This window comes from Ochlerotatus camptorhynchus, unplaced genomic scaffold, assembly GCF_037179485.1.
Source record: "Ochlerotatus camptorhynchus isolate MF236.1 unplaced genomic scaffold, CSIRO-AGI_Acam_v1.1 ptg000213l, whole genome shotgun sequence".
NCBI lineage: Eukaryota > Metazoa > Arthropoda > Insecta > Diptera > Culicidae > Ochlerotatus > Ochlerotatus camptorhynchus.
Genome location: NW_027040703.1, coordinates 6,705,732 through 6,725,829, shown reverse-complemented (window position 1 = coordinate 6,725,829; position 20,098 = coordinate 6,705,732). Strand labels below are relative to the sequence as shown.

Genomic DNA, 20,098 nt, shown 5'->3' with positions numbered 1-20,098 from the left:
TTGATATTTCGTTTTGAAAAACCTTATAAATACAAAATGTGTCAACAAATGGGTTTATTCGTTGAAAACCAGATATCTCATTTGCTAGTTGAATTACTCGTGATCTACACCCTCCATGTCAGCTACCTGCCCAGCAATATGTCGACTGCTTTCTCCTTCGGAAACTTCCATCTCACTTATGAATGAGTCGCCCATGCGTCCACGTTGTTCCAAAACTTCGATTCGATGCTCGAATTTCATTTGCAATTTCATATTCTTGACCACTACCTCAAGTGAGGAAAACGCTTCCTTGAGTGTTGTTATTTCTTCACAAAACGATGCATTTACATTTTGAGCTACTACCAACCCACGCTTCACACTTTCAATCTTCGGACCGTCCTGTGTTCTGAAAAGATCTCGAGGAACGGAATCAATCATATTCTTACGCGTATGAGCTGGTGAAGCAAGTATGGCTGAAGTCCACCTTGTCCATGTCATTTCGTGTCCATCCCCCAGATGACCATGTCGTTGACGCAGATCCTTGGATAAATCGGCGATTAATTGTGTCGAGGCTGCTCCTGACTTATCGCGCTCAGATGGGTCAATCAAATGTTGCTTCACTGAATTGAAAATCTTACGGGAACTTACGGACAGGTGAATATATTTTCCTTTCCAGTTTTGAAGCATCGTGGTGGTTAGTTTGTCCAACGAAATATACTTACGATTTTGCTTCTGGTAAAAGATAGCAAACATCGCCAAATCTTGTTTTTCCGTTGCACCGTTTTTTCATCGTCTTGCTGGTTAAAAATAACTTTTTGAAGCAGATGAGGCTTGCAACGTTTCTATAATTTCTTCTTAAATTCACTGAGCAACTTTCCAGCTACATTCCAGTGAGTAATATGAGCGCCGGAGGACGGCCTTTAAACTCGCGTAGAAACACCAGCAGTCAACAGTTGAACAAAGCTCGAGATTTGTTTCCTTTCGGTTTAGTCACGGATTCAGGTGGTTCAGACAACTCATGATCACTTTCGGAGTCGCTCCAGTCGTAGTCGAGAATCTGAACGTCTTCGAATAACGGGTCATCGAGTGGGATCTCCATCGGGTCTTCGTTCTCATTATAATACTCACCATCATCGCTACGGGATGCCATTCTCTACACTCAAAAAATTCCACACGTTTGATCCAAGTGTTTAAACACTTGATTTTTTAAAATTCACAATCACATTTACTTTAAGTGGTTCAATGTGTTATACACGTTAATTAATAGTGTTTCAAACTTTGAAATGTTGAAAATCTTTCACTATCTATTCAAGTGTATTGCACATTGAATCACACTACTGTTCAAAACAGATGGATTTTAGGTATTTTGCATTTAAATACGATGTGAATTGCATGCTCAGAAAGGAAAACATCAAAACAAGAGTTGTGACTTTATCCTATCAACCCGCCTCATATATAAGAAAAACAATGGCACAGCGGGATCGAACGAAGACTCCGGCAGCAGCACACCCCAGCAGTCCATGATCGAATCCCAAATCAGACCCATTAAAAAGATATGTGACAGCTCTGACCTCTGGCAGTTTTGTTTATATATTTGTCGATTCATTTTTATAGTCGGCGAAGTAGAAGTCGATAAAGTAGAATATTGTAGAATATTGAACTTTGATGTGCAATGCTATTGGTATCACCATATGAGGCATATATAATCCAAGTGTGTCACAATTCAAATCCATAGTGCTCAGGCATGATTCATAGTATAAGATTCACACCTGAAATGGATGTGTTTCACAATAAGCGCAACATTAAATGTGAGACACATGATGATGACGTGTTATATTTTTTGAGTGTAGACCGTTCGGTCCTTTTCCGGAAGATTCCTACAACGATAATATTATTACAACAGTTGAATTTTGATCTGCGAATCGGCAATCATACCAGTTTTGTTGTAAAACAGTTGAAACAGTTTAAAAGTTAAGCACAATAAAACAAACTTATCGAACAGTTATAATTCACGCCAAAAACAAAAAAAAAATCTATTCAATTCTCATTCTGTGAACAATGTTCAAGATGTACGTAGAATGTTGGACAAAGTGAGAGCGAAATCGAAAGCGAAATATCGCAACGATGAAATTGATATCAGTGGAGTCTAAATGAAGGAAAATTTCCCAATAATTCAGTTTATTGAAATGATGGAGCTTTAGTGTCTCCGAAGAATTTGGGTATTTTAGTATTGCACACAACTTTGTAGAACATACACACTTAGAAATAACTAATTTTACACGTGACGAAATCCGACTTTGACATAAAAGATGAGACGTAAACAAACATGTCTTGTAATATTAAGTGATTCGAGACTGAAAAGTTCGTTGCTCGACAAAAAGTACGCTAGATTATGTGTCACGCTCAGAGCACCTTAATTTACATGATTTTTTCTTCTAAATGTGTAATAATGGGTAAAAAGTTAAGAAAAAAAAATATTTTTGGGCCATCCTAAAAATACGGTCTTTCGCAATGAATGCGTCAGCTGTTTCTGAAGTCACATGGGCTGGCGCTTTTCGTTTAATGTTTATTTTTTATGATCGGAAGAGTGTAGTGTCTTATTTGTTCATGTATTTTCTCCAAATTCCCTATACAAAACTCAAACTAAAAGTGCTAGCTCATCTTACAACCAAATGAGCTGAAACTTTTAGAGAATTATTTTTCTCACCTAAAGGAACAAATCTAGGACTTGAGAAAAATTAGAACTTTTATTTTTGTGGTCCAGTCTAATGCACGTCTTCCCGTTTCAAAAATACCCATATGGTAAGGCATCTAAGATATTTTTTTTTTTTCGTTAACCGGAATAGCCATCTTGAATTCCAAAATGGCGTTGGACACGGATTTACATTCTGTACTATAGATACTATAGATTCCATAGATAAGCGGAGGCACGAAAAGTTGTTTTGGCAACCATGAAAAATAATGCCATCATAGAGCTCTTCGTTGTGCAGTTTTGTTTTGTTTCGTGCGTACAAGCTCAAAATGAAGTGCAAAGCAAATCTTTGCAATATTGTATAGAGGAATGGTTTGCTTTATCTTCCGTTCGTCCGCGAAATAAATCGGAATGTGGAGTGTGGAAAGCGTTTTGGGCTCATAATATTACAATACTTCTCCCTCAAATAACACCATGATGACGTCATGCTCGTTTGGCTACACTAACTGACAGTTCGTTTGGCTAGATTATACTTTTCCTCCGCTTATCTATGGAATCTATAGTATCTATAGTCTGTACATAGTTCCGAAACTATTAATAATGCGTCTGGTGTTATTTTTGTAACCTGTGAGTCACCTTAGTGGGTACCAAATTGACGACGGACTCTATTTCCGGGTTTTGTATTCGTCTTCTTGGTTCTTATATTACCCATGCATTTTTTTAAAAAATTTGACCCCGCTAATCTACACGCCGGCTCAAACGTAATTTAGCTCATGGAAAAGAGAAAAGCGAAATAGAACATTATAAAACAAAACAAAACAGCAAATAAGGCTACCAGTAACACGTTTTTCTGATGTTCATAGGGATACTAGAATGCTCAAATTCGGCGGAGATAATAATTGAAAGCCAATTGAAAGGGACGATTCTTCAGCCCAATTATTCTATCGAATATTCGTACTGCTACTATGTTGCTGTTCCGCTATTCGTTCTTCCACATTGTGGGCGATGACGGTGTCGCCATGATTATTGCTCCAGTTCATTGGTTGTCGTGTTCATGGGGGTTGTTCATAAACTACGTAGACAGAGTTTAAGGGGGGGGGGGGTTGGCAATCAACCATAACCCATACAATTTAAAAAAAATGTATGGGCAATTGTCTACGCACGGGAAGGGGGGGGTCAAGAATCCCAAAAAACTGTTTACGTAGTTAATGAACAGCCCCATGGACAAGATTTCCTCCAACCAATAGTTTCATCCAAGAATTTTGAATCACAACGTAGTGTAATTCTTCCCAGGCTTCTTGTATCCAAAAACAGACGAGATATGCTTCAAACATTCATCGGTGTTGTGTTCTGATTGTCTTAAGCTTCGATCAAACTAGTCAGTTTCAGTTTATACCTGCACAGTTTATCTGGCTTCTATTATAATCGGTTAACTGTTATCTACAGACAGTCATAATATCGGTGACTGCCGAACTGTGGATAGTCAAAGTGTACAAAATGTCTCTGGCAGTGTGATTTTGACCTTTTTTTTATCTAGTTCGTTTATTTGGAAGGCTCAATCGTGTTAGCTTTACGGAGTCAATAATTCATTGTTCATTGTTTTTGACCAAATTCACTTATATCTATGTCTAGTAGGAGTTGGGCCGAATACTCGCGGCTTACTCGAGGTTAGAGGAGTACATTGTTGAAGGATAGGATCAGGGAAGGAGCTTGGGGTGGGGGTTCGTTGTCTAATCAGAGGGTTGTCGTCAGTATGAACGGTAGTGCGGTTTTAGCTTCGTCTGGACCGGGTATGGTGACCAGTGCGCGACATAAGTCTACTCATCAAGCGAATGAAGTCACGACTTAAGCCCAAGCCTTTAAACCACGCTCTCGAAGAAACATTAGGAACAATTGAATGCAACCACCGTCCAAGATTTCCAGTGTCCCAATCGGTTTGCCAACTAGAAAGGGGACAAATTCTTGCTGACTGTCCAAACAAATTTGTCTGTATCTGCAAGTGTTTGCAGAACTTGTCTGTTGCATATATTTTGAAATTCGGCAGTTTGTTTACGTTTTTATTTCCAGTATCCGATTTGGTCGGTGCCGGCGCTGGTGATGTAGTGGTAAGCGTGACTGCTTTCTTACCTCAATGAGTCTGGGTTCAGGTGTGGAAGCTGCCTTCCTGCACATTCGATTGCCGTCAATGGATGGCAATCGATGTCCTTTGGTGATTGGCACTCCATTGCGGAACAGAGACCGACGTTAAATAAAGGAAGAAAAAAATAAGAAGAAGATTTGGTTGGTTTGGATCAAAAAGCATTTTGTTGTTTGATCACAAGTAACGTGAAAATGGACGACTGCGGTGAAAATTTAAGCAGTGAGCCAAAAATCGCCAAGTGTAATCGTCGAACGGTGACCCATAAGTGGTTGAATGAGGAAACCTTACATTACATTACCGGCATTCTATCATTCAAATTGGAAACATTTTTTTTAAACTTTAATCGCTCTTCCGTTCACTGTCAACCATCAAGCTGTCAAACTCGCAGATTGTCTTTCAATGCGATCTTGGCCTACAGATCTCTGTCCTTACAGCGTAATCACCAAAAAGTATGTCAAAGGCAAAGAAAATAGCTTCAAAAATATCAAGCTGATGAAGTATTTTTAAGGCGCCATTTGACGCCATCTGACGTAAGTCGACTTGAGTGTGAAAAAATCGATATAACTGTTTCCGCACATCTAAGGTACATGAGCAAATCGGCGATCATCCCTTTCGCCAGTGGTGGCAAAAGGGAACGCACCTCACCATTCCCCTATACGGGGAGTTTGGTAAAGAGGATGATAAACCCGATTCGTATCTTCCTCACAGTTGTCCTTCGTTCGCTTTCTACTCTCTATATACAATTTTCACACTGCCGAACCCTGATTAGTGATAAGTTAAAGTTTTAAATAAAAATTTCCCAATGAAAATGGTAGCGCGTTCCACCGAAATTTGCCTCGACGTACAATGTTTGTAATTATTTAAAAAAAAATGATCGCTTTAAGGGAAAATTTTAACAACTTTTCAACAATTGGGTTCTTTAATGGTACTGAGGTAAATGAATATTTGTAATCTGAATTAAAAATGGATCCGAGATCCGAAATTTCATTAATTATCGTACACGGGAAATAATTTAAAAAAAGATTGATTACTTTAGATAAAATCACCATCTTAATACCCCTTGGTGGGACTTTGTATGGGAGCTGGCTGCCAATTTGTTAGTTTAGTATTAAACAGAGAAGTTAATATTTTGCTTTAAATCTTGATTTAAAAATTGAGGTGAAAGTCTATGGGTTCGAAAAAAATATCGTTGTGCTTCGAAAACGAAGCTCTTCCGGATTATGTATAAAAACCAATATTTGTTTTAAAATTAAAGAACGCAATTTCAATGAAAATGGACACAGTCTTAGCATGCACCGGTCATAAATTGCAAATTTTCTTTTTTTTTTTTAAATAAATTGACCATAAGTGTTTATAAAATTGATCAAAAAGATACCCAAATTTGCTCACAGGCTGCATTGGAATGCCGAACTTTAGTAACAAAATTGGTCGCAATGGTTAACGAAATGGAAAATAATTACAACTTCCAACATAATTTATCGAAAATCTGGCGCAAGTTTGATGGAAATTTTCACAACTTTTGACCATTTCTTACAGAAAGAGGCATAACTTTAGAAGAAATGATCCCAATTTTCAAAGAAACACAAAATGTAAACACAATTGGCTAAAAACAGAGCATTTTATATTTCTTGAAAATTGAACTTGTAATGAAATTAGCGCAACTGTTATCATTAACAACAAAGTTTACGTTATGATTGTATATAGCACGGATACCCCTGTTATTTTTCAATATTGTTTAATAATTTCATAAATGTTGAAATTTTTTTTAGTACAGGTTTGATTTTTCAAACCACCTCTTTACTGGAACACATATATTCTTTTTGCGCTTTAAATAATGCAGCAAATCAAAAGAATTTGAATTTTCAGAAAAATTATTTCAAAATTCTGAATAATTTAATTAATATCTTTATTGTCATATATTTTAAACTGTAATCCGCGCTTTTTCTTACAGACTGAAAAGCTGAAACAAAATTACTCTTTTAACGGCTGACAGCTGAAGAATTCTTTCTAAAACAAGTAAACATGTAGGGTAATTTACGTATTCTTGGCAATCTAAGCAGCGTCCGCGCTTTGATGCGCTTTTTCTCGACATGACGCACACATATGCAATGTTTGTTTATTTACATTGATCTACTGCATATTGCCTTATCGATTCCAATTCTAGATAAACATTTCAAAAGGTCCTATCTGCATTGATCGATTCGCTTCATCAACGTTCTCTCTCGTCAGTAACTCAGCTGCAAAACCTTTCTCTGTTGTGTTTGACGTTTTGGACGCTAGATAAGAACCTCCTTTATCAAACTATGTGGTAGAATTAGCGCAAAATCTGTTTGCATAGCAGTGGTTTTAAAAAGAGAAAGTCGATGAAGACAATCGATCAAAGCAGATAGAACAATTTGAAATGTTCACCGAGGATTGATAGAATTGTTTAAACCTGTTTTCAAATGCTTTTACAGCGCTCCAAACTTCTCAGGTGAGTGTGACTATTGTCAGCAACCTCTTTTTCTTCGGCAACCATTCCATTTGAACTGCGTGTTTATCTGCTGTTCTAATATCGGCAATTCTAAATCAGTAGCATTTCGTATGTTTCATTTCAATAAAAACCGGGAAAAATGTATTTGCTCAGTCGTAAAAACCTAAGCAGATTGAAACTGAAACTCTAAGGAATCGTTTGAATATTCAGCGAAGTGTTTTAGTGAGAAAATGCAGTGAATTTAATTGGTGCCGAAGCTGACATTTACCCTACAAGGAAACTCAGCCAACTTGTGTATTCAAGAAATTAATGTTAACAATTCTATTCAGCAACCCACCCGGTGATGTTGTAAGGCTTGGAATGGAATTCAGCCTCCATTAAGACTAAACATTTCAATCAGAAATTATTCTGCGGAAATTTTCAAGTAAATACTTTGCACAGTGTGAGGAAACTACTCAGTTAATTTCAAATCAAATTGATTCTAAATCAAAACAAACGTCAAAAGGCATTCCTTCCATTGTTTTTACTTCTGTATGACATAGCTCATCTCTACGAATCACATTTCTTCCCCATTCAAACATTCTCTCACATCCTTGTCGAAATATCTTAATTTTTGACCTCGTTCATCATCCCAAATTGACCGATCATTGCCAAACAAACAATCACTCGCCTATCGGCCATTACCTCACACACGTGTGCGTGTGTCACTTTCCAACAACTTCCTCTCACCACCGCCCGTCGAGGGTCATCAATTCCCGTACATCGTTGTTCAATATATTTGGTGGGAGCCCTTAAAATAAGCTTTTGATTGACATCCGCTTGACGCCTCGCATTCTGTTTCGCCGAAAGTGTCAAGCGATAAATGATTCATAAATTTTACTTCGACCACATAAACGCCGACATTATTGTTTCAAGCCGCAGTCTCTCGTATCTCTGGAAGCCCCAAGCCGACGCAGTATCATTCCGTGGAAAAGTACACTCGAAAAACCACTCACACCACTCACCTACAAACTAGCAGAGGACGCAACCCGAGCAGAGTGTGAGATCAAATCGAAAGCTCAATTTGATGTTGTGATGCGTACGTATTTTATTACTAAGGTAGCTTTTATTTTGATCGTTTTAACGGTTAATCCAGTCAACTCTCCACAACTCGATATTCTAAAACTCGATGGATTAAATTGACCCTCAATTTGCCCATGTATCGTGTACTCCATAATTCAATATTTCTTCAAGTTGATGCCTCCTTAGGTCGATGTTATATGTAGCGTTATTTTGATGCTATAACTCGATATGTCAAAGACAGAGCATTTGCGTTCTGTGCTTCTGATGTTAAAATCAAATAAACCTAAAAAAAATCATTATCGGTCATAATTTTGAATACCCAAGTCACATCCGATCATGTTCCCAATGTCCATTCATACCTGTAAATCATACTAGAGCCTACCTTCAGCCAGTTTTATAGAGTGCTCAGGGCGATACATAGTGCTATATTCAGAAATGTTCCAGATGTGATTATTTTCTAGATTGAAACCACCCGTTATGTGATAGATCAAATATCATGAGCTATAATTCTATCATTTGCGATTACAGTCAAGATTCCTATAGCACGGTAAATAGGGAGCGCACTATGGGGCCTGGCATTAACGAATGCACGTACCGTATGGGGCTAGAGCTAATTGGGGACAAACTCTTATTGTAGGGTAATTTAAAGAGATAACTTCCTGATGTCTTCCGAAAAGTTATTAACAAGATAGATGACCACCTTTCAGGAAAATGTTGCATCCTGAAAGTTACAAATCTGGTCCTCCTGAACATCCGTAAAAGTAGTAAATTCATGAAACTGATCCAACAGCTCCGTGTTTTTTTTTTCGAAACCACTCAGACGTCTTATTAGCACGAATTCGGAGTTTTGACCGGAATTTTAACTCTGGAAACTACGGGATGGTCCACAGGAAGATCTGGAGCTTCCGTAAAAGTCGTAAATTCATTAAACTGATCCTAGAGCTCCACGGTTTTTTTAACCGCTCATAGACGTCTTATCAGAATGATTTTGGAGTTATGACTCGAATATGAACCTAGGGGACCACGTAATGGTCCACCGGAAGATCCGGAACATTCTTAAAAGTGGTCAACTCATGCAACTGATCTTAGAGCTTCACGGAATTTTCGCAACCACTAATAGGCGTCTGATCAGAATGAATTCAGTGATGCGACCAGAATATGAATAATTCCTTTCCTTTTTTTAACGTCGGTCTCTGTTCCGCAATCTTAGTGCCAATCACCGACGGACATCGATTGCCAACCATTGACGGCAATCGAATGTGCAGGAAGGCAGCTTCCACACCTGCGTAGGATATCGCACCCAATCATTCAACACACATGAGGCGGGACCAACAGCTTTACTTCCCTTTCGAAGTAAGACGTGACCAGAGATTTTTATGCCTCAGAAAAATCCCACCGACCTCGGCTGGGATTGAACCCAGACCCATTGGGGTGATAAAGCAGTCACGCTTACCACTACACCACCGGCGCCGGCAATATGAATAATGAACGACCACATATTTCTCGAAAAGATGCCCACGCTAAAAACGAGTTACCCTTTTTTGGTTGTTATTACCAAAAAAAGTGCACATAGTGCGATATATGTGTACATTTAAATGAATTACTGTTACCTGCACAGGAAATATTTACTTATATGGGGAACAAAAATGTAAACCAAAACATAAAAAACCAAGGTAACCGAAAATTTTGCTTTTTGTGTGAAGGAGTACCCATCACTCCAAAAAATACACGTACTCAATTGATAAGTTACGGTTTTTAACGCACAAATGAGCAACTGCTACTTACAAACATAAAGATATTCGATGAACTCAAGGGTAGGCTCACTCTTTGCTCGACTGTTGAGCTGTTCAGTTCGTTTTCTTTTTCGCTCGAGTTCTCGCTTCGATTCGGTTTGTGCTGTCGCGTTGCGCCGTGGAAGCGTCGCCACCTTCGCGCGTTCTGGCAAGTTTACTGCAACTTGCCAACACGAAACAAATGGTGCGTAAACGTACCAATGATTCAGCAGCGGGCCCTTCAAAGAAGGTGGTAATCCAGCACAGCGCGTCGCAGGATGACGCCGGAAAACGGGTACTGCAAGCCAACCAGATGTTGCCAAGCTGCGTGCCGAGCTGGCAAAACACAAGCTGCTGCCTCGCTTCAAGCTTTGCAGCATCGGCACCAAAATCATGTGCTCCAGCCTGGAGGAGTACAATCAAACAGGATGTTTCCTAAAGGAAAACAACGTTGATTTCTTCACGCACGATCTGCCATCGAGCAAGCCACTGAAGCTGGTATTGCGTGGATTACCGTCGTTCGAGGTGGCTGTGGTTAAATCCGAGCTGGAGCGGCTTGGGCTCAAACCTGAGGCGGTGTTCCCAATAAACCGGCGTTCCAACCACAACACCAGCTTCCGTGACCAGTTGTTCCTGGTGCACTTCACGAAGGGATCCACCAGTCTAGCGGCTCTGAGATCCAAAATCCGGGACCTGTTTCAGGTCATCATCAGTTGGGAACATTACAAATCCCAACATCGTGATGTTACGCAGTGTATGAACTGCCTCTCCTACGGCCATGGCACCAAAAACTGCCATATGAAGACTATCTGCGGCAAGTGTGCTGGAACTCACTCGACTGCGTCCTGTGAGCAAGATGATGACATCGAGCCAACGTGTGTCAACTGCGGTGGTAACCACCAAGCCTCCAATCGCGGATGTCCCAAGCGAGTGGAGTTCATCAATATCCGTCGGAAGGCTACGATCAATAACCAGCCCGGTCGCCTCCGTAATCATCGTTCGCCTCCTGCACGCACGGAAGTCCAGTACCCAGCTCTCCAGCCTCGTCGACATGTTCCGAACTTAGAACCACTTCCGCTCAACAACCAACAAGTCAAGCATGTGAGTATTCCTAACAATCGAACAGTCCAGCATCGTCTCGCTGCTGCTGCTGCCCAGCCAATGCCAGGTCCCTCCACCGCCCCTGGTTTATCATACGCTGGTGTTGTCTCAGGTGAGCCTGTTGACGATTCTCCGTTCACCTCGGAGGAACTTGTGACGCTCGTGGCCGAGGTCATCATCATCTTGCGCACCTGCAAGACTCGATCTGAACAGCTTCATGCTGCTCTGTCCCTTGTCTCTAAGTATGGACCGTGAAGCCATCAAGATCGTAAATTGGAACGCTTGCTCCTTGAAGAGCAAAAACATCGAGTTTGTTGAGTTTCTCAATGAACGAAACATCGACATTGCCATCATAACTGAAACCCACCTGAAGCCTGAAACAAACGTCTACCTTCCCGATTTCCGGCTCGTGAGGCTAGATCGAACCAACTCTGGAGGAGGAGGAGTGGCTATTGCAATCAGGAGAAACATCTGCTGTCGACTGATGCCCAGCTTTCAGCTGAAGATCATCGAAGCCGTAGGGGTGGAAGTTTCTACTCCTATCGGCCCCATCACCATCGTCGCGGCTTACTGCCCCAAACAAGTCAACATCAGGGACGGATCGGCAGCAGATCTACGACGAGATATTATCAAGCTAACACGATGACGGGAAAACTTTATCATCGCTGGTGACCTGAACGCCAAACATCAAGCTTGGGGCAACAATCGGTGCAATCAAAACGGCACCATCCTGAACAACGACCTGCAGGAAGCGCAGTACAACATCTTGAGTCCGGAAACTCCCACCCGGTTGAGTCGGTCCGGTGTTCACGCTACCATCGATATCTTCATCAGCAACATGGGCAACAACATCGCTCAACCTATCACCTATCAGGAACTCAGCTCGGACCACTACCCGGTGGTGACTGAGGTGGGATCCTCCGTAAATCGATTTGAAGCTTTCCGGCGCAACTATCATCGTGTTGACTGGGGTCAGTTCCAACATTGCGTCGACACCGCTGTAGACTACGATGTCCAACCGGAATCGTCCGAAGATGTTGACCGGTGTATGCGCTCCATCGATCAAGCAATTTCCCGGGCCAGGGAGCTACATGTGCCAGTATCCAGACAGGTGAGTAATACTCTGAACCTTGACAGGCCTACTAAAGACCTCATTAGATTCCGCAACACGATTCGTAGGCAGTACCAGCGTTCTGGGCTGCCTAACCTGAAGACCAATTGCAACCGTTTGAACAAAATCATCCAAGCCAGGATGGTGGATCTCAGAAATATCGATTTTGCAAACAAGATTCGCTCTCTCCCAGATTGTGCTAAGCCATTCTGGAAAATGGCAAAGATTTTGAAAAATAAGCCAAGGCCCATTTCTCCCCTTTCCTCTCCTAACCAAAATTCGGACCCATCTTTACTAATAACCCCATTTGAAAAGGCCAATGCTCTTGGACAACACTTTGTAAATTCACATAACCTTGGCCACGCCATGGTGAGTCCCCACGAGCCTGCAGTATCACAGGCAATGGCTAGTGTCGCTGCCACCCCCGTAGTTGTCCCTGACGAAAGTAGAATATCGGCTGATGAGATGATAGCAGCGATTAAATCAACAAAGAACATGAAGGCCACTGGTGTCGATGGAGTGGTCAACCTCGAGCTGAAAAACTTGAGTGTTGACTTCTTCAAGCACCTTGCAGTGGTCTTCAACAAGTGTTTAATGCTTGGCTACTTCCCTGCATGCTGGAAGTTAGCCAAAGTTATTCCAATTCACAAACCTGGCAAAGACCCTACCAGTGCCAAAAGCTATCGCCCCATCAGCCTCTTGTCCTCCATCTCGAAGCTATTCGAAAAATTGATACTCAGCCGTCTGCTGGTGTTTTCAAATGATAATAACATCTTTCTCAAAGAGCAATTCGGGTTTAGGAAAGGCCACTCTACCATCCACCAACTCGCACGGGTTACTAACATCATCAAGCGGAACAAGTCCGTTTCCAATACTTCTGCCATGGCATTGTTGGACGTCGAGAAGGCGTTCGACAATGTCTGGCATGATGGTCTAGTGTACAAGCTGCATCGATACAACTTTCCGAACTACCTCGTGAAGATCATCAAAAACTACTTGTCGGGCAGATCATTCCAGGTCTACTTGAACAATGTCTCCTCTGATACGTTCAACGTTGATGCAGGGGTCCCTCAAGGTAGCCTGCTTGGGCCTATCCTATTCAACATTTTCACGTCAGACGTTCCTCCCCTGCCGGGTGGTGGTATCCTGTCAATGTTCGCAGATGACACCTCCATCATCTATAAGGGTCGAGTGATCCGCGCTCTGGCGAGTAAACTTCAATCAGGCCTGGATGTTTTGTCCGACTATTTTAAGAGCTGGAAGATTTGTATCAATGCAGCTAAAACACAAACCATTCTGTTTCCACATTCGTATTCACCTCGGCTTGTTCCGCCTGCTAACGTCAAGATCCATCTTGATAGCACTCCCATTGAATGGTCGAGTGAAGTAGTCTACCTTGGTCTCACCCTCGATAGCAAATTGCTATTCCGATCCCATGTGGACAAGACATCCACCAAGTGTAACATCTTGATCAGGTCGCTCTACCCTCTGATAAACAGGAAGTCCACCCTGTCCCTCAAAAACAAGCTTGCAGTCCACAAGCAAATCATTCTGCCGGCTATTGAGTATGGTATGCCAATCTGGGAGAGTTGTGCTAAGTGCCACCACTTAAAGCTTCAGAGGATCCAAAACAAGATCCTCAGAATGATCCTTAACAGTCCACCGCGAACTCGTAATTCTGAGATTCACCACCTGGCCGGTCTTCAAACACTCGAGGAGCGAAAGACTTCCACGCTGGAAAGGTTCAGAGTCGCCTGTCTGCGATCAAACCACCAGATCATTCGTGATTTGGCAACCTAGTTTAAGTAGTTAGGTGCTCAAGTAGGTAGGTTATCAATTTTTTAAATTCAAACCAAAACAATCCCACAAAGGGTATCCTGTAAATTAGCGCTAAACGCAATCATCACATTAGAATAACCAATTAACTAGAACAAAGATGAAGAGCCAAAGGCTAACCAATTGAAATGTTAAATCAAATGTTGAAACATAAAACCCAGAAAATAAACGTAAATTTTACTACTACTAAGGGTAGGCTGTTGAATGTGGGGAACAGGTATAATTTTGAGATTTTTGTTTTATTCTACCTTTTGAGTATGGCATTTTTTGGATAAATGGGTACTTTTCAATACACGCTAAACACTAGTTTCCTTATATTATTTCAATAGAAACCGAGGTTGGGAAAACCAACCAGAATTTCAAACAAAAATGCACTTTCTCAATAGATGGGTACAGTTTTAACGCTGAAATGAGCAACTGTTTATTTATTTATTTATTTATGTTATGGTCAACAGGTAAAATATTCACCCCAATGACAGTATACTTACTTACTTTTTGAAATTACACTTATTTCTAAAACGGGAAACATTGAAGTCAAATACATTGTAACATCTGTTAAAGATGCGACACATCCTCCGCATGGGCTCATTCCATCCGTAGTTGGATCGTGAAAGGCGGTTGTTCAGGAAAGCATGCGATCGTAGATTACAGCGGCGAATATTGATGTCGATACTACTCAACAGTGTAGAACAATCAACGTTTTCCTATAGAAGATCACCGACGAAGCTCGCCATTGCTACGTTACGTCTCGCATCCGAAAGCTCTAAGTTGATAAGCATACAACGGCTTTCATAGCTAGGCATATTTCTAGGGTCATTACAGCGAAAATGCCTTAAAGCATACCGGATGAATAGCTTCAATACGCATGGTTTCATTTTGGTAGTACGGAGACCACACGACCGTCGAATACTCCAAAATAGGTCGCACCAACGAACAGCACAATGCTTTTAGGCAGTATACATCTTTGATTTTTTTTGGCGAAGCGGAATATAAACCCGAGTTGTGAGGAAGCTTTGGATACTACGTATGCAACATAATCCTTGAAGCTGAGCTTGGAGTCGATCAGTATTCTCAGATCCTTGATAGTCGATTCACGTTTCAAAATTATGCCCGTCAGGGTGTAGTCATGGTGAAGAAGCGAACGCATGCGGCCAAAGGAAATTACTTAGCATTTCGAGGCATTCAGTGACATGCGATTAATACGACACCACTCAGCGAAGACTTCCAATTGTTGCTGCAAGAAAATGGCATCACTAGGTTCTTTTATCACGAAGTAGAGTTTCGAGTCGTCCACATACGATAGTTTAAGGCATTTCAGGATGGTATTGACATCATTTATGTACAACAGAAACAGAAATGGCCCAAGATGGCTACCTTGGGGAATGCCGGATGTCACGAGGAAGGATCAAGAAACATAGTCTCCAATCTTGACAGACATGTTTCGACCAGTCACGTAGGAGTAGAGACAAGTAAGCAGGCCATCGTGAACATCTATCCTGTCGTATTTTGCCAACGCAATGTCATGGTTCATTTTCTCAAATGCTGCGGAGAGGTCTGTGTAGATGGCATCTACTTGATGGCCACGTTCTACTTCATGAATGATGAACGAAGTGAACGTAACTAAATTGGTCGTCGTGGAACGCTTAGGCATGAAGCCATGCTGATCCGTCGAGATAGAGTGTGCAAAACTTTGAACCAATTTTTCGAGTATAATCAACTCTAAATGTTAGGAGGTAGCACTTAACGAAGCTATTCAACGGTAGTTTGAAACAGTCCTTTTGCAGCCTTTCTTGTAGATTGGGAACACGAAAGACTCTTTCCAGCAAGCTGGGAAAACCCCTGACATCAAGGAGAGATTGAAAACTTTGGCTAGAGAGCAGTCAGGCAGCATTTGAGGACTAACGACGGTACGCCAGCTGGACCGGAACCCGTTGAAGTTTTTAGCTGCTTCCCGGATGAAATAACCATTTCACTGGTGATAGAAAATTGATGGCTGGAGAAGGTTGAGGGAGAGACGTTACTAGAAGCAGCAATTACATCCTGAGTGCTGAGTCGTTCGTCGTTGAAAACACTGCTGAATTGTGTGCGAAACAAGTCGGCAATACCCATGTTAGAGTCCACTTCCACTACGCCATTCGTCATACTATTTAGAGGGTAGTCCACTTTCCTTTCTTTGGGCATTCACATGGCGCCAAAAGTTCTTAGGATTTTATTTCAGACGACGCTGAAGCTGGTCTTGCTGTACATGGTACAGTTGGTTGTTGAGTCGCTTGTAATCCATGTTCGCTTTAGAATAACATGCTTTAATTGAATCGGTTCGGTATTTGCTCTGCTTACGAAGAGCAGCCCTTTTAAATTTTTTCAATCGTTTAAGCTCTGAATTCGACCAGGCAGGTTTAACAGGTTCGCGACTGATTCGCTTAGGTACGAATTGATTGATTGCGTACAAAAGAATGTTGGATATTGTCGATGGCGCGAGATTAGAATCACAGTCATGCAGTGCCTCTTCCCAGGCGACATTTGAGAGAAAATCATTCATTTCGCTGAAGTTGGATTCACCAAAGCTATAGAGGATGCTCTCTACAGTGTCTTTGAAATTACGATGCTCACCAGCAGAGGAGGATGATGTCTACAGTTTTTAACAAGCGCGGAGGGGGCTGATCAATCAGTGATCATCTCCTCACTTACGAAACAGAGATCGAGCATGCGGTTGTTATGGTTTGGAATTCCATTCATCTGTCCGAGTCTTGCAGTGCAATAGGCATCCAGCAAATTACATGATGCCTGACCAATCGACGAACGAGATGCACAAGGAAAGTGAAATCCACGAGCATTGCGCTTCCAGAAGACGTCGCGTAGGTTGAAGTCTCCCAGGATGATTAAGTTGTCATTGGCGCCCATGTGCAAAACAATCCAATCGAGTGACAGCAGCCCATAAAAAGGAACGATAGAGGTACAATGAAGTATATTGCAACCATACAATAGAATTTATTGTATTTAAAATAAATTGTATTGCCCACAACGATAACATAACCATAGAATTTATTGTTTTTACAATCGAATCTATGATAACCGTACAAAAAATCACTTTTTCCAGAACAAATTTGAGCCATTTACCATTTATTTTATTGTTTTTCTATTGCTGAAAATTCATACTATATGAAACGTATTGAAGATCTATTTTAATAACAATACTTTAAAATTACTTGTATGCAGGCATGGAAAATCATTTGCTTTCATTTCGTGCATTCATTTATATTCATTTGCCCCTAACTTTTTTCATCAACAGAATTCCGAAAAATTGTGTATGGAGCTTTTGTAGGTTTTATTATTAACTACAATTTTTGTTAAAAACCGTCAAATCCGTATCTCTTCTGCATGACGAACCAGAGCAAACAGAATCCACTACTGTTTTTCAGTGAATGTATTTTACATTCACTGAAAAACAGTAACGAGTTCTGCCCACTCTAATTCGTGATGCATAAGAAATACTGATTTGAGTTCTTGAGAAAAGTTGTAGCTAATAACTAAATCTACAAAAGTTCTATACATCATTTTGCGGAATGCTGTTGATGAAAAAAGTTAGAGGCAAATGAATGTAAATGAATGCATGAAATGAATGTAAATGATTTTCCATGCCTGCTTGTATGATATACATACAATAAGACCGATTGTTGGCAATAAATTCAGTTGTGATTTTATATTATTTTATGGTAATTGTATGGTTATTTTTTTCCGGGAGGTGCTTTTCGATGAGAGTACCATCGTTTACACGGTCCGGAGGTGATAGTGACCGTGAGTTGTAGCAGGAACGAATGGCTAAAAGAACACCACCGCCAGTGTTTTTACTGCTGTTGGATGGCGACCGGTCTTGGTGGAAAACGGTGTATGTACGGTCGAACAACTGACATGATAATGTATTGCCATTGAGCCAAGTTTCGGTAAAAGCGTGGATGATATCGTTGCAGGCGTCACTGCATGCAAGCTGGTTCTCTGCCAGGGAGCTGTTGATTCCACCCAGGTTTTTTATAATACAGCAAGACATCATATGACACTTGCTTATCGTTTCTACGGACTGCCGCTTGAACCTGGCGAGACGATTGCTGTGTCGTACAGGTGGTGGGAGCTTCCATAAAGTCAGCGGCTGTGCGTCTCATTGTCCGGTGGCTTCCATTTGCGTGACGCGTAGCGATAGATACTCACAAACACAAAATTTTTCGAGTAACTTAAAAATGCGTTGCACGAGGAAACGCTCACGAAAGTGAGTAATAGGTTAAAACAAAACATCCGTTGAATGTGCACTTTTTGGAGTACGTCGCCATACAAAACTCAAAATTGAGTGTCTCGTTTTTAGCGTGCACAAAATTAAAAAAAAAATGGTTTCACAAATTGGATTCCTCTTTTTAAGCGTGCACACGCAAATCTGATTTGTGTATGGGACGTACCCATCTCCCTTAAAAGTACGCAAACTCAATGTATGGGTAAATTATTTACCCACAAATTAATACATGTTACCCACATTCATCCACATTCTATCGTTCTACCCATCCATTGAGTATGTACACTTTTTGGAGGGATGGGTTATTTCTCATACAAAAAGCGTGTGCACGCTAATAGCTAGGTACCCAATTTTGAAACTTATTTTTTGAGCTTTGTACATGCTAAAAACGAGGGATCAAATTCAGTTATGGCATAATAATTAGCAAATTGATATTTTTCCGCTCTCAATATCACGCGAGATATCGGAACAAAATATCATGCTTGATAATGATTTAACAAACTCCTCTGATATTGCGAGACTATTCACAGAGTCTAAAGTTGAAGCTGAGAGTTCTTTTTTCCTTTATTTAACGTCGGTCTCTGTTCCGCAATCTAGTGCCAATCACCGACGGACATCGATTGCCATCCATTGACGGCAATCGAATGTGCAGGAACGCAGCTTCCACACCTGCGTAGGATACAGCACCCATTCATCAACACACATGGACCGGGACCAACGGCTTTACTTCCCTTCCGAAGGAAGACGTGACCAGAGATTTTATGCCTCAGAAAAATCCCACCGACCTCGACTGGGATTGAACCCAGACCCATTGGGGTGAGAAAGCAGTCAAGCTTACCACTACACCACCGGCGCCGGCTGAAGCTGAGAGTAGAATCGATGCAAAAATGATTCCGTTGCTGGCAGACACGAAGCCACGTTATTGAAGTTTCGGGTTGCGTTTGGTAAACGGTAAGTGCTGTTATTTAGAAGCAACGTGAAACAACTTATTGAATAATTGGTTCAAAAACATACTACCACGGATTTTTTGGACCAAATATTTAAGTAAAACAAAAAGAAATGTCCAATGCATTGTAAAACACCCTTAGCGAATGTTTACGATGGTTGATTTGTATTACACACAATAAAGTGCTTTGAAGTTTCCGATTTTACACAGAAGTGGTTCGAGAGCTATTTGTGTAACATACCTCAAAGCTCGGTTTTTAATGATGCTCTTTCTAGTCTCGCGTGGATCGGAGATGAACCAGCGTTCGGCTGAAAGTCTCCTTAATAAAGATAACTAAACTAACTAGTATCGCGTGGAAAAACTTTGGTATTCTTCAGGGCAGTGTATTAGAGTTTCTTTTATTTATCATGTCAATGATAAGGAACGCTTTTAAAGATTTTGCGATATAGTTTGGACGATGATCTTTGAAGTTTCAAGGGATATATGCAATTTCTTCTATTCCGAAAAAAAAACAAAAATCACAGTCCGAAATCTCTTAAAAAGTTGTCCGAGTTCAAATAGTCTGAATAAATACCTGAAGTCTTGAAAATCTTAGAAACATAACAGTGTTAGGAAGCTCGTCAACATTTATTCAAGTCTGGGTTAATGACCATTCGGTCTAATGACCATTTGGCCTAATGATCTGTGGCTTAATAGCCAAACAACCT

The 20,098-nt window shown here is 41.0% G+C and overlaps 1 protein-coding gene and 1 pseudogene across 9 annotated transcripts in view; one reads left to right on the top strand and one right to left on the bottom strand.

Annotated features, from left to right (window-relative positions):
- Window positions 1–20,098, top strand: part of Glut1 (Glucose transporter 1) — a 317,829-nt gene that overhangs the window by 2,222 nt on the left and 295,509 nt on the right. The gene's annotated exons all lie outside the window — the stretch shown is intronic.
- LOC135703468 (uncharacterized) lies at window positions 94–1,129 on the bottom strand (annotated as a pseudogene).